The sequence below is a fragment of the Ambystoma mexicanum genome, chromosome 5p (genome assembly GCF_040938575.1).
Source record: "Ambystoma mexicanum isolate Mex_15411 chromosome 5p, UKY_AmexF1_1, whole genome shotgun sequence".
Taxonomy (NCBI): Eukaryota; Metazoa; Chordata; class Amphibia; order Caudata; family Ambystomatidae; genus Ambystoma; species Ambystoma mexicanum.
Window position 1 is genome coordinate 400,011,032 of NC_090930.1, and position 13,390 is coordinate 400,024,421.

The window sequence follows — 13,390 nt, forward strand, 5'->3', positions numbered from 1 at the left end:
TCCTCAACATGGGACGGAAACGGCCCTTGTTGACCTCAAAAGCCAGATAGACGAACTCAAAGATAAAGGTAGGGCTGCCATCCTTCTTCTCCTTGACCTTTCCGCGGCCTTTAACTTGGTTGACCACAAAATCTTGTGCAACCACTTGTCATCGGCAGCACACTTCTCCCACTCTGCGGTCACATGGATCCAATCCTTCCTTGACAACAGGACCATGCGAGTCTTCTCACCCCTAGCAGCGGCCGACCCCATTCCCATCACTTGCGGTGTCCCACAAGGATCTTGTGTTTCAGCCACTTTGTATAATATATTTACAAAGCCCCTATTCGACAAGCTGGACCATCTGGGTGTCACCTACACTAACTACGCAGATGACACCCAGATACTCCTCACCTTATCCGGCAATTACAACGTGGACGCCAACCGGATCAATGAAGTCTTCTCCATCATTCAGGCATGTATGGCCACACATGGCCTCTGCCTGAATGATGACAAGACCGGACTGCTCCTTGTCGGCTCACCTGATACCATCCGGAATCTCACCACTAGTTATACCAGCTTCACCATTGGCGGTAACACCATTCCCATCGCCAAGAGTGTAAAAACTCTTGGTTTCTATCTAGACATGAATACCAACCTCGCCAAACAAATTAACATGCCCACCTCAGCCACTGCTTACACTGGTAAACTAATTAGGGCCTGCAGACCTTTAATCTCCCCTAACAACTGCCTCATTTTAGCCAGAGCACTTATACAATCCAAACTGGATTACTGTAATAGCCTCTATGTAGGTGCCAACAAAGTGGTAATTAATAAACTGCAAGTTCTACAAAACAATGCACTCCGTGCCGCCCTTAATATTCCTAGAAGAGAACATATCTCGGCCACAAGAATTTCTTGCAAATGGCTCTCCATCCAACAAAAAATAGATCTCAAAACTATCTGCCTCACCTACAAAGCTCTCAACCACCTTGCCCCGCCCTACTTAACCAACAAATTCACTGTAAGACAGAAAACCAGAACCACCAGATCTTCCAATACCTTACAACTGACGGTGCCCAAATACTCCCTTAAAAGAGCCGGTGGATCCAGCTTCTCAGTTCTAGCCTCACAACTGTGGAACACTATCCCATTGGATATCAAATCCACCCCTACTTTCCAACCTTTCAGAACTAAGGTCATCACTTGGTTACTCAATAAATAACCAATTATGTTTGTATGCCTAATGTATGATTGCATCCTTACTATGTCGGCTTGTCAATATTTGCTTTCTTGTAACTTTACATATGCTGCACAAATGTACAAATGTTCCTTACCTTTGCCTGTAACTTGATATTTAAGCGCCCATATACCCCTGGGTCAGGAGCGCTATATATAAACAAATGAACAAACAAACAAACAAACAAACAAATTAAATGAACTTAGTAATGACTTGAAATAACTTGTACAGTACGTAAAAAATCATGTCATTCAAAATGCTCCCATCACTGTCTTTCTTGCACTAGTCCCCCTTGTCCCCAGCAATCATCCCCAGCAAATTCTTAACATTTTAATGAAAGACGCTTTGACGAAACCTCACTCCATTCCTCCCCTCATAATTATTGGACAAAAGTTCCTGATTCTCCCACTTATGTTTCCTAGTCCGACACACCATCCCTTTCTTCAATAAATATATTTTTTGTACTATAAATGTTTTGTTTATTGTTGTGTGGTATTCCCTTCTTTTTATTTAATTCCCATTATTAGTCCACGGACTACGTCACTGTCCGGGGTGTCTGCACTCAAAATGGAGGTGCCTACGGACAAACACGATGTCCAGAGATGTCTGTTTTCGTGTGGTGCATTTGTAATTAGTCCGCGGACATTATTACTACCTGGGAGTATCAACACTCAAAATGGAGGTGCCCCCGGACAGGCGGGATGTCCAGACATGTCCTTTTTCGTGTGACACATTTTTAATTAGTCCACGGTCACCGCGCATGTCCAATGACACCCGGGGCATGCGCCTTTGCGATTGCCACCTGGAGGATGTCTGGGGACCCCCGTCGGGGTCGTGGATGTCTGGGGACATCAACATGTGACCACACGCAAGTGGCGTGGTGGCAGTTTCCGCAAACAGTGTCTGTGGAATCAGACAGTTTAAAAGTGCTTCTCCAGACAATCTAGGGTGTTTCAAGCAGAAACATTACCCTTGCATAGCTTGCAGATCCATTCTATGTTGATCTGGCAACTTTTTACAACTTTTCAAGGGCTTTTTGCGACTCAGTAGTCTGTGGACAGTGGGACTGTCCACGGACGGTTCCTCTAAAGGGACCCACCCATTACTTTTCCTCATTCTCAATCTGGCTATCCAGGAGAGTGCTCCTGCTTTGCAGATATGTTTTGCAGAACTTATTGGAGACCATCATGGCATCTGTTATGACCATCCCTCCTTCCCAGCCACCCCCACCACCACCACCACCTCAGCAACCTGGAGGGCCTGGTGAGGGGAACAGGCGCAGTTATGCCAAAGAGGAGGATCAAGAAGAAGAAGAGGATAAAGTGGAGGAAGTCCCTGTCACCAGTACTCATAGGGAGTCCTGGGTGTGGCAATTTTTTACAACTGTTGGAAATAGCCCAAAGGCTTGTGCAAGAAAGGTTTGATGCACTTAGTACTCAGTCGCTGGAAAAATGGCTGTAGGGGCAAGCAGTTTTGGAGTGCTTGCGAAGCTGCTGTCAAGGAGCATGAGAAACACTGCCACCTACCTGATTAATGCCTGACAAACATCTTCCTATCTCCACCGGCTCCTTTGTCTCTGTGGTTGGTGCCCCTTCCCTCCTCAACCTTGCCTCTCCTGAGAAAAAAGGCAAAACAAAATACAACATTGAAAAAATACAAAACAAAAATTCCTTTAGGAGCCACCTTTCAAAGTTAAAAGTTTAAAAATAGAAGTGTGAAAAAAAATTGCAGGCCCCTGTGCATTCTGCATAGTCCACGGACAGTGCGGTAGTCCATGGACATCTAAAAATTTCAGGGCGTGGGACCGTTGAAATCATTTCCATTGTTTTGCGTTAAAAAAGGGTTGCTCCTAAAATAACCTTTTTTTGTGAATTTGGTTTTTATATTTTATTTTAATTTTTTGTTTTACAAACTGAACTAAAAAACATTTCACTGAATTTCATTACTTCTTCTCACTTTCAGAAAAACAGTTTCAAAGCATTTTGAATGTTTTCCATAATAATCTGATTACACACATCAGTTAGATGAACTCCAACTCGCCGGAAAAATGTTGGGTCTATCAAATCTAATGTTCTCATTATGAAACAATGTCATGCCAACATCGTGAACTAAAGCACATACAGCTTTATTGATGTTGCACCTCCCTTTTTCCATTTGTGGACCAAAAGAACTGGAAAGCATCAACATCTGTCTCTGCACAATGCGTGATTTTTTTTTTTAATTAGGGAACATTTCCTTCAACTTTCCCAATGTGCTCCAAACTGTTCCCACCACAATGAATACTAATGTCCAGATGTTTCAATAGACCCATATTTGCACAACATGGGAGAAAGTCAACCCATTTCATGGTTCGTACTCCTTACCAGAACACTTCCAATTCCAAGATGATTGGCTATTCCACAATGCTCAGCATACACCTTCACCCATTGGGCCCAAGAGTCCCAAATAATCCAAACACTCTGCCTGCTCAAAGACATTGCCATGGCCATTTTCATTCCTCTCACAACTCCTACCAACAAAACTCGTGCTACTCTCCCTTCCTGTACACCACACCCAGAAAACCTGATTGGTTGATCCCCCGATGTCCATGGACACCACGACTGTCCACAGCCTCTGCAGTCCCTTTTCCATGCCAGCCAACCTCAAAAGACCCGGATGTGACATGTGCCCTACGCTGACTACCGCGGTTTCCGTTGACAGATCATCCAATTGGAGGGAGTGGGGAGGTTTGCACTTAATTTAAACAATTTATTATAAAAGAGCCTTTTTTTCAGTTTTCCCTAAAACTACTTACAAATGTCTCCATATGCAGTGTACATCTTTTTCACTTAAACCTTCTCAGTGCATTTTGAATATCTACAAGGAACATCTGATTCCCGTAATCAGTAAAATTCCCTCCACTGCTCAGAGAATTGTTTGCAGCATCCACCTTAATGTTTTCATTTTCAAAAGATGCCATGCCCACACCATTTGAAAAAATACATACACCTTTATTTACAAGATGCCTAACTGGTTCTAGTTGTGCACAAAACACATTTGAGCATCTCCATACTTCCCTTGGATGTAGTGCTGAAAAAAGAACCTTTGCACATGGACATTGTTCCATTAAGCCTGCAACATATCATTGAATGCAATCTTCAAATATAGTGGAGTAAAGTATCCCAAACTATTTCCTCCCCAATGAAAAACAATTATATGTTGGCATGGAAAGTGAGCCATAGTCTTACCGAAAGATAGTAGACTCACCCGGTTGGGTCCAGACATTGTATATCAGCAAACTTCCACTCTCTCCAAACCAATAGTACCAGAGATGCCACACAACTCAGTGTACCTTTTCAAATTATTCACCCAAAAATCTCCATCCATCCACACAGTGAGCTTTTCTTGAGAACTAGCCACATGCATCTTCCCTAAGCACAACAAGCAAAACACATACTACCCTCTCTTCCTGTAAACCATAACCAAAAAACCTCATTGGCTAATCCCCATAGTCCCCTTTCCTTGTCAGGCAACCGTAAAAGACCCAGATGTGGCATGTGCCATCCGCGACTACCACATTGTCCGTGGACGCCACAGCCAATCATAAGGAAGGGGGGGGGATTAAACACAATTTACGTTATTTCACCTTTAGTGGTGGCTCTGAAAATACCTTTTTTTGTTGCTTTTATGTACAATAGTACTGTACACTCTAAAACGTACTTCACAATTTCCTCACAGGAACTTCTTAATGAAATCCTAAAACTGTAAAGGAAAATTACATTTCTGACATCTGTGACGTGAACTCCATCTGGACAAAAAATATTCACACCATGAGAACTTATATTATCATTGTCAAAAGATGACATTCCTGCAGCATATAAAAAAGCAGATACACCTTTATTGACAATCTGCCTTGATTTGTCAATTTGAGGAATGAAAAGGTTTGTTGGACATCACCACGTGCACCTCTGATTTATTTCCGAAAACATAATCTGAGCAGCAGGAAACAGTTACATTAGGTTTTTCAAGAAATCCTTCAGTGTAACTTGCAAAGCCACTGGAGTCACAAACCCCAAACTGTCCCCTCCACAATGCACAATCACAATACTCTGACAGAATGAAAGCAAGCTTGCCCAGTTTAAGTCACAAACCGCATGCCAGAAAACATCCACTTCTGCCAATCAAGGATGCCATGATTATCAGCATACACTTTCAATGATTGAATTGAAGAGTCCCCCACAATCCACACAGTCTGCCTTCTAAAACACATAGCCATAGCCACTGTCACTGCTCTCAGAACTCCTGTAAACAAAACTCCTACTACCCTCTCTTCTTGTAATCCACACCAAGCAAACCTGATTTGCTAATCCCCACAGTCCCCTTTTCATGCCAGGCATCCTCAAAAGACCTGGATGTAGCACTTGCCGTGTGTGGGCTACTGCAGTGTCCACAGACCCCGGAGCACAGGGGCAGACCTTCTACTCTTTCCACTTTCATGTTATCAACACTCCCTCATTGGCTGCTTTCAAAGAGTCACACATACATCCACCAATTACATCCAAATCTTCTACACCTAACCCTGTCATACCTCAAGATCTTCCCCTTTGCTTCTGCATTCGCCCCTCCCCTCCCCTGCTGATTTCTGTTCTCCCTCGGCACTGTGTACCTGGCCACCCTCTGTCCTCCGGGCCCAGGTACCTGCTCACCCTGCCACCCTCCCGCAGTGCCCCCGGGGCCACTCCTTGCACTGGGGTCTGTATCTGTGCCCATGCAGTCCCCCCATTTTTCTTCCTGCACCTATCAGACCTACCCAGTCTTCTGCCTTAAACCCAGCACTTGCCACTTGCTGGCTGCACTACGACTGTTTGTTGCCTTTATTATTTTATTAATTTATTATTATTTATCTGTTTCTCCTTGCTGCGCACTCTCCTTTTCTCCCCTCTTCCATGCACTTTTCCCCCTCTCCCTCTCCCGTGCACTTGCGCGTTCTCAATGTCACTGGGCCTAGTAAGATCGATGTTTTGTTCTCCCCTGATCCCCTTGCTTTGGCTTGTCGCACTCTCAAACACTTGTGCATGAGCGCGCTAGAAATAAAATATCAATTTAATACTCTACTGCTGTCCAAGATGTCTATTTCCAGATGCATCAAGATCTGCATCTAACAGAACATAGTACAGCTGTGCTTATATTTTTTTTTAAATGTCTTCAACTCTTTCACAAATGTATATATATAAAGTGTTCCTGCTATTTACCTTGCAATAAGCTTCTCAATAAGCGTATTATCTTATAAAACCACTCAAGCAAATGCCATGCTTTCCAGCATTCATCACGTGCTCACATGAGGCAGCAAACAATTGCAATCCGCTGCGCTTCAATCTGTTTTCTTTTTACAATCCTTGTGATGAAAGTTAAAGAATGCATATGTGCATGTATAGCAGCACTGTGTTACTGTTTGATAAAATAAGGGAAAAGCACATGAAATGCATCTGTAATCCATTTTGAATGGCACATAGTGTATGCCAGTTTAATGTGTTGAAAGCACATGCATACATCCCAACATCACCCATTCCAATGTATTGTTGCTTCTTAAGTCTTACATTTTTCCTTTGCATTCTGTCACTTCCAATTCCACTTCTCCCATAATAAAGGGCACACTACAAGTCCCAGAAAGCAAAGAAAAAAACCAAACTAACTTCAAGATTCCAAACTGTGACATGTGCATCAAATTAACATATAAAATGCTGTGCTATTCAAAATATTTTTGGAAGCATTTGTATGTGCATTTACAGCAGCACTGTGTCACTTTTTCATAAAAGAAAGTAAAAGTAGATAAAATAGATTTGTACATTATTTGTAATTGGGACTTAGTGTGTGCCAGGTTAATATGTTCAGTACATGTAAACTTCCTAACATAAAACATTCCAATCTTCAGCTGCTTATGCAGTCCTACTTTTTTCTCTATATTCTGTGACTTGTACTCCAACTTTCACAATGGTAAAAGTAGAACTGTAAGTCCCATATGCAAACAAAATATCTAGGACTACATAAACACATACAGATTAGAATGCATCATGTTGGCAAGTGTGGATATACTCCTAACATATTAAACTTCCACACACCAACTGCCATTTAAAAGTGTTCTACATCAACTTTTCTTCTCTTACAAAATGTTACACAGCTTCTACTAATGCACATACGCATTTCTTAACATTAAAGAAAATGCTCCTAAAAGCAACCATTTTTAATCGTCTACAATTTTATTAACTTTTGCCCAACCACTACTCATTCCATTCTAAATAGGATCCTTGCTTCCTAAAAGTACTTCGCCATTACTACATATCCCCAATAACATTCTTTTACAATTACAGGAAAGAAGCACATCACTGAAATCAACAACCAAAAATTGAATACCCTTTGCCTCTGACAACGTAAAGACATTATGTACCAGGTATATGTATAAAATTATAGCAGCACAGTTCCACTATATGTATTACCCCAGACTACTCTTTTCAATCCAACATTTCTTTCACTCTTGCCCATTATATTGCACCATTCCCATCTACACAGCACATTGCAACACACACTCTGTTCCTCAAAATAGCACAATGACTGTACAGATTGCATCACAACACCACTGCCTTACTCACTGACCCAACACCATCACACGTCTGTACACTCGTATTATTACAATCTTCCCAACCACAACTAATGTACCACCTCATAATAAAACAGCACTCTTTTCATCTCTACAATCACACCCACACCCTTGAACCATACGTGCATGTACATTGCACAACTTTCCAATGCAACCTTTCCTTTTTCCCAACAGACACACCAAAATGCCTACTAAACAGCAACTCCATAGAAAAGAAAGAAAAAGTAGAGCAGATAAGACTAAAACTACACCATATAGTCTTCCACCTCTAAAACAATATATAGAAAACATTAAAACCAAAGAGCTAGTGACATCACTTAACAAAACTAAACTAGCCACGCCTAAAGAAAGTAATGCCCCTTTTGAAAAACAAAAAGTAAAAAATGATGTACAAAGAAAAGAAGACCTACTAACAAACCCAGTCCTCTATCTGCCAGTGTTAACATAGTCACGTTAAAGCAATCCAAAAAATCTGGTTACAAACATTTTTCCATCATAGAGTTCTTTACAATCTTATAAAAACATCTGAAAAGTCACAATCTTCCCTTAAAAACTACCGCAGGAGAGTAATCCTGCAAGCTCTAATTGACAGGGCTTTTGTACTGAAGAGAAAATGGTTTATATTGATTTTAAACAGAATGGAACCACTAACTAAATGAATACCAGTACTTCTAAACATGTGCAGTGTCAATATAGAGATCTTTTCAAACTTCTGCGATGGTAAATTGATTCGCACAAGCAGCCCAGAACCATACTTCAATGAAGAAACTTATAAACAAGGACAACAACAAAAGATTGCCATAGACAATAATGATTGAGGGTATGAAAAGGTGGAACAAACCATTATGGCAAAAGAAATCCTTATAGAAAAAAGTCCCCAACAAACTTTGAACCAAATGCTGCTTTCACCCAAGCAAACGGTCCAGTGTACAAATGGACATAGAGCTCAATGTGTAATGTACGCCAACAGTCCTTTAAATCTTTATGACAATTCCTGAATCACTATGTGAAACTAAAAGCCACACTGGTTTGCGAGGATATGCATTAGCCTACATGTTAGGAAATTGCTTGCAAATGCACTTTCCACCACATCAAAATGTTAGGGAAACACCATTCTGCTATATGGAATCTTGTGCTTTGAGTATACTATGCAGAAAGTCGTGCTCTAGAACTGCAAAATTGAAATACCATTCTTCTACATGGAACAGCCAAAGAACTCCTGAAAGAATTTAATTGAATTGATTGTTTGTTTGTATAGCGCCTATATACAATGGCCCTCATTACGACCCTGGCGGAAAGTGACTGACCGGACCGCCACAGCGTAAATAGCGTTTCCGCCATTGCACGATGGAGCAAAGTGCGGCCCATTCCGACCCATCGGGCACGAGCACCACGCCATGGCGGAAGTGCAAAGTCCGCGATGGCGGAAATGACCCCAAAACGGCCCACACCGCCGCCGTACGGCGCCCTAGGTGCAATACCGCCACCCATCTTAGCGGACACCGCAGTGAGCGCCAACCGGAAAGTACGGCGACCGTAAATATACGGAATTGGAAGTAAAAACATGGGCCCGGAACGGGAAACAACACCCCGTACACCTATAAAACCACAAAATACACACAACCACTAAAAACACCACCCTGAGACACATCCCAACCCGTCATCCACCCTAGTGAAACCAAGAAAAATGGGAAAAGTAGCGAAGAAAGCGTGCGACCGCAAGCGGCAGGTCCACTTCTCCCGTGAGGAACTCACCGTACTCACAGAGACCCTCCAGGAGAATGCCGCCGCCGTCTTCTCCACGCAAATGACCAGGACGGCACTTGCGAACAAGAAGGCCATATGGGCCCTGGTGGCACAGCGGGTAAGTGCGGTGGGGACCGCACCCCGCAACCCACAGCAATGCAGGAAGCGGTGGGACGACCTGCGGATACGCGTCCGTAGCATACTTTCTGCCAACCGCAACATTGCCACAGCCACCGGGGGAGGGTCGGAATCACCCATCAAGTTGACCCCCTGGGAAGAAATCTGTGCCTCCACCATTGGAATGGAGAGCATAGAGGGAGTCGGAGGGATGGAGAAAGGAGTGCAGACATCCGGAGAATCAGGTAGGTGGCCCAAATAAAAACATGCCAAATCCACAATGTCCGATCATGTGACTCACATGTGTCCACATAGCGCAACAGCAACACATGGCCAGGAGAACGTCCACACACATTGGCCTGATAGCGCACTTTAAAACACACAATAAATACATAAATAAGTAAAAACCCCAAAAACACCCCCTACACGTGCAGCAGGCACACCCTAACTGCAGGCTGCCAAACAACTGCACCCTCACTCCACACACAAATGAAAGCACCTCCAAGGCCCCGACCCAAATCACCCTCAGGTACCACCCCAATGCATGTGATACATTGCCATTCCAATTCCCACAGACCCATTAATAACGCTCGCCCTCCTTTACTCCACCACAGGGTCCGATCCAAACGACGAGCTCCAGGACACCCCTACCAGCACACCTGCAAAGAGGGCCAAGACCGACGGCCAAAGACCCTCCACCTCAGCTGCACGCATCAAGACACGGCAGCAGCACATATCAAGTGGCAGCACACAGGAGGGAACATCAACAGGCACCCCAGCAGCCAGCATGCCCACAACAGCACCACCACAGGTCCCCCCAATGGATGCCACAGAAGGTACTGCCTCTGGTGGCAGCAGCACCATAGGTGACACCCCATTAATGGCAGCATGCTCCGACACAGAAGACGGGGATGTCGAAGTCAGATCCATCCATGACCTGTCCCAATCCCCCTGTCTGTTCCATCCCGTACACCATGAGGATACCACGCAGGGGCACCCACAAGACGACGACTGGCCATCCCCCACAAGCCCTGTGGCAGGGCAACATGAGGCGAACAGCCCCTCTGTGACACCACCGCAAATGGCCATGGCCCAGCAGAGGCAACAGTCCCTCGACCAGTTAATCGTGCAACAGCAGCAACTGGCCACGCTCCTCAAGGACCATGCCGATGGATGTGGGGGCACCAAGGCAGACATAGAAACATCAACTGAGACACTTAGGGCACAAATGGAGAGTAGCACCGAGAGCCTGAGAGTCCAAATGGAGAGTAGCACCGAGAGCCTGAGAGTCCAAATGGAGAGTAGCACCGAGAGCCTGAGAGTCCAAATGGAGAGTAGCACCGAGAGCCTGAGAGTCCAAATGGAGAGAAGCACCGAGAGCCTGAGGGGGGAACTGCATGCGACGTCCAAAGACGTATGTGCCGAACTTGCCGCAGTGCACCGTGTGCTCACTGAGCTCTCACAAACCCTTAGGGACATGCATGGACGTGAGCAGGCAGAGACATCATCCGTTGCAAGTTCCGTCCAGGGCAGCCCCCAACGTAGATCTGGGAGGAACCTGCGCTCCACAGGCAGGGGTGCCCCTGATACCCGCAGAGGGGGCTTGCAATAGCGACTGCCCACTGACAATGAGCGGGGGAGGTGGGAGGGTGGAGGGGGTGTGTTGGGCTCACTTGGGTGGCGGGTCGATAGGGTGTTCCACATGATATCACATATGCCATAAACAATGCACGATCAAACAATGAGATGTGTGGACAATGATCTTTGTGTACTAGGCCATCATAGGCGTACAGTCCATATTGTGCATGTACCAGACACACACAGTGCCACGAGTCCCGTGTCCATGTATCAGCCACCAGGCGTGAGTGCTAGAAGCATGCATCTATGAGATGCTGACGAATTTCACGGCCCTCCTGCGCCTCGCAGACTCCTTGAGGTGCTGCCACATCCCCACCCTCATCATGACCATCTTCAGGTGCTTTCAGTTCTGCGTCAGGGGGCATGGGCACATTTCTACGTACGCACATGTTGTGGAGCATGACACATGCCATCACCATCTTTGCAACCTTCTCATGGCGGTACAGGAGTGTCCCGCCAGACCTGCTGAGGCACCGGAAACGAGTCTTCAGTAGGCCGAATGCCTGTTCAATGACTACACGGGTACGTGAGTGGGCATGGTTGTAGTCCTCCTCATGCTGGTCCCGTGGGTTCCGGACTGGTGTGAGGAGCCATCTCTTCAGTGGATATCCGGCATCACCTGTATGTGGACGATAAACGAAATATGTGGAATGCCATTGCTACGTACGCACCCCCCCCCTTCCTGCCAGGTCATTGCCGCATCACATACCCCACATCATCATGCATGAAATGAGACTCACCGAGTAGCCAGGATCTGTTCCCTGCGTGTCGCTCCATGTAGCGTGGTATTGTAGAGTTCCTCAAGACCATAGAATCATGGGTTGATCCAGGGAATCGGGCACAACAATGTGTAATGATCCTGTTGGAGTCACACACCATTTGTACATTCAGTGAATGAAATTGTTTTCGGTTGCGGTACTGGGCCTCCATGGCATGTGGGACGACCAATTCCACATGGGTGCAGTCGATGGCACCAATGCAACCCGGTATGCCGCCAAGTGCATGGAATCCCACTTTTGTGTTGGTAATTTCCTGCTCCGAGCGTGGTAGAGAGATGTAGTCGTCTGCGTGCTGCAGGAGGGCATCGAGCACTTGCAATAGTGTCCGTGAGAACAGTGGCTGAGAAATGCCATGCAACTGTCCGACTGTGTGCTGGTAGGTGCCTGTGGCCAGGAAGTGGAGTACAGACACCACCTTCAGTAGGGGTGGGATGGCGGTTGGGCTATCTATCATGCTGACAAGGTCAGCCTGTGTCATGTCCACAATGGCGGCTATGGTGTCCCGGTCCAAACGGTAGAGGGTGTGGATCTGCTCATCAGTGAGGTTGAACGGATGTGCTCGGAGGCGTGGGATTGCGGGCTGCCTGCGTGGTGGTAGTGGCTGTGCTGGCAGCCCTTGCTGGCCCTGCCTTGCCCTCCTCCTCCTGCGTCTCCTCCGTGCGGCCGGTTGTAGTTGGTGTTCGTCTTCTTCTTGGAGTTGGAGTACTTGCAGTGCTATCAGGTCCCCCAGGGCCAACATCGCGAGTCCTGCCGGTAGCATTTCGGAGTGGTTGTGGGAGGAGACTGGGCGTGCAATTTATGTGTTTTCAGGCTGTATGGCCTCCACCTGTGGTGATTCATTCCACCTGTGCAAGCTGCTCTCCCCTTTGGGCGAGCACGTCCCGCACACAACGCTGCAATTCGAGGAATGGCATCTTGCTATTACAATCATGTATTAGTACCCGATGGCCGTGTAACATTGGTTGATATGTTCATTCGGCTATGGTCCCATTGTTTCACATGCATTCTTTGCAGTCGCGAACAGACTTGTGAAGGGTCAGTGGAACGTAGTACTCGAGTAACGGTGGACCCTCATGCATCACTGTACCGAGGTACACCGACGGGCGGGGCGTCCCATTTGTGAGTGAAGGCAGTTGCCATTTTCACACACAGCCGCACTAGATGGATTAATTTGTGATTTCAAGCGGCCACAGATGCCTTTTCGACTTGATGTTGCAAATGAGGAATTCGAAGGGCGGCGCTTTCGGTCTTCAGCTA